The sequence below is a fragment of the Helicoverpa zea genome, chromosome 3 (assembly GCF_022581195.2).
Source record: "Helicoverpa zea isolate HzStark_Cry1AcR chromosome 3, ilHelZeax1.1, whole genome shotgun sequence".
In the NCBI taxonomy this organism is placed as follows: Eukaryota; Metazoa; Arthropoda; class Insecta; order Lepidoptera; family Noctuidae; genus Helicoverpa; species Helicoverpa zea.
In genome coordinates this window covers 8,596,362-8,598,975 of record NC_061454.1, presented here as the reverse complement: position 1 = coordinate 8,598,975, position 2,614 = coordinate 8,596,362, and positions in this window count along the sequence as shown.

Here is a 2,614-nt window from a genome sequence, read left to right as displayed (position 1 = left end):
GAAAACCTAAAATAACCCTTAAAGATGTATTACAATAATCACTATGTATATAACACACCTAGTTTCTGCTTAGTTTAGCACTGAAGCTAGTTAACTGCAGATAAATTATTTATCTGGTTACAACAGCCTAAATAAATAAATAGGTAGTACTAACCTTAACAATTTTCACTTAGCTGAAATACCTATTACCTTACCTATATTTAGAGCACTGGGTACCTTTGCCTACAATGAATAAGATTATCAATGTTATCAATGAACACCACTGTATGCATATCCGCGTCCAGTTCCTCCAAATTATATAGGTTTCCACGTAGGCCGTAATTAGTTCTTCTTATTTTATCCGGCTCGAAGGACCAATGAATAGGACTGTATATTAAATCAATAAAAAATGCTTCGTGAAAATTTATAAAGAGTTGTATTCCGCAAGACTTATTTTTGACAGCGAAAAATTAAAAAAAGATAAAACAAAATACAGACACAAAGAGGTTCCTACATTACAGGTTTTAGTGTTTTACATTAAAAAAGGTTTAACGTTCTGGGTATCCCGAACACTGCCAGTTGCCGATTCTTCAGCAGGTGAGCTTTCTACGTCTTCTACCTAACTGTAGTACATTGCTGTTAGGTAATAAATATGAACTAGAATATTGTATCCCCATCATGCAAAACTAGCGCATTTATCGTAAAGTCTGAATAGTTCCTTCATCTATGTACAGGCAACGAGATTACTTGATCGTCATTCTGGCAACGCGCACGAATATTGATCAGCGTCTGTACCTACACATAAACTATCGAATATTTACCAAATGAGGGTAATACTAAATATTCAACACACGGCGGGTAACAAAAGAATGTAGTGTATGAAAAATACTACCTCATTTGGTCTGGAGGTTGCAAGCGCTAGATCGATGCCTTGATCCCAGAAGTGGTTTTTTGCTTTCTGCGTAAATTTATTTCAATATCATGATTTGTTTCGGATAAAAAGAAGTGACACTTATACTAAATACTCACACGTAAGTAATATATATTTGTTTGGTATTTTTTTGTTTCTTTGTACTCTAAGGGCCAAAAGTACTGAACCTATTCGAAAAATTATTTCACTGTTAGAATGTAATAGGCTTTATTTTTTCCAGGTAAGAGAAGAAGATCCCCCGGGACGCACGTGAAACCAAAAAACTTGGTCTTAAAAAAACACCTATTTGAACCATCATACTGAACACAATACCTTCCTACCTTAGCTTACACTACCTAGCCACACTTGTCTAACAGCCGGCACTTTTTACTTATATTAAGGTGGCAAAGCAATAAAAACACGTCGCTAAATTGAAAATTAATATGCGACTAATAATATAATAACAATGTAACTTCCCTGTGACATTTTCCCCATGTTTTAGAAACATGGCCTTCTATCTACAGTATTCTTTTTAAATTCAATATCACCCTCGGTGTTGGTAAATGTCAAAGTTACCAATTATATGCTGTACCGTTTATTTGTTGCGTTACTACTTTTTCTCTTAATAAATATCTCACTTTTTGTTAAAGTAGGCCGAGCCTTTTTTGTGCAGAAAACATCTGTATTTATTAAGTTATAATAAAAAGTCTTTTTTATAAATTTTTTGCCTAAACCGAAATAATAAATATGAGTAAGCAGAAGTGTTATTTTTGGATTTTCATAACGTTAAGCCTATTGTTACCATCATGTACTTACCTGGTAACCGCAGTACCTATAAATGAAAAGTGTTTTACTGGTTGTAATGTAGGGAGAACTTGTGTTAATAAATCCTTTTGTCTCAGTGATGATTACTTCAGCTTGTCAATCGTGTAGCAAGATTTTGTTCCCAATTACATGAGTACGTGGGTAGACGTTTGTCGTGTTCTCGCCTTTGTTCCAGACATCGTATTGTTATGATCGCGGTTTAGTAGATTCGCCGACGGTGTCAGGTCGACCCTAAACGCAATAGTTCAAATAATTTATGGTTCAAGAACTAACTCAGTATAATTTCCACTAAAACAAACTTTAAGTACTTACATGTGCCGATTTTATTATCTGTCTTGTTTTTATATGAATTAAATATTGTTTTTGTGTTCCCTCCGTTCCCTTTACCTGTACGAAACTTTTTTTAAAAATTACTTTTGCTGAAATTCATTTAATTTTTATCTACTGAAAGTGTAATGTATGCCATCCATCTATGGACGATTATTTCACAAGTTGTTATCACATACTACTCCTGCGTAGGTACATTAAAAGAAAAAAATCTAACCGTATATAGGTGTATGTATATATATTTGATGTACCTAAGCCAGGTAGGCTTAGGGTACGGTCTGCGGCATAGGATCAATTACAAATAAAGGATAACATGTCCTTTAAAAATACTCGGCCGTATAAAGAGCTTGTTAGGTTTCAAGTAGGATATGTTATTCGTAGGTTTCAAGTGAAGGTTGTTTTGTAAAATATATGTACACTAGCTTCTGCCAGCGGTTTCACCCGCATCCCGTGGAACTGTAAGTAGTGTGTAAGTAGTTCCCACATAACCAGTTCCAACAAATACAAAAAGTAGCCTATAGCCTTCCTCGATAAATGGGCTATCTAAAACTGAAAGAAATTTTCAAATCGGAC